Raw genomic sequence first — 215 nt, 5'->3', positions numbered from 1 at the left:
TAATGATGCTGGTGGTGGTGGTAATGATGCTGGGGGTGGTGATCTGGGGTTGGTGGTGGTAAATGATGCTGGGGGTGGTGGCTGGGGGTGGTGGTGGTACTGATGCTGGGGGTGGTGACTGGTGGCGACTGGTGGTGGTAATGATGCTGGGGGTGGTGACTGGTGGCGCCTGGTGGTGGTGGTAATGATGCTGGGGGTGGTGACTGGTGGCGACT

Source organism: Penaeus japonicus, unplaced genomic scaffold (genome assembly GCF_977035675.1).
Source record: "Penaeus japonicus unplaced genomic scaffold, GWHDUDI00000001_assembly GWHDUDI00000031, whole genome shotgun sequence".
In the NCBI taxonomy this organism is placed as follows: domain Eukaryota; kingdom Metazoa; phylum Arthropoda; class Malacostraca; order Decapoda; family Penaeidae; genus Penaeus; species Penaeus japonicus.
Note: the sequence above shows the minus strand (reverse complement) of the source record.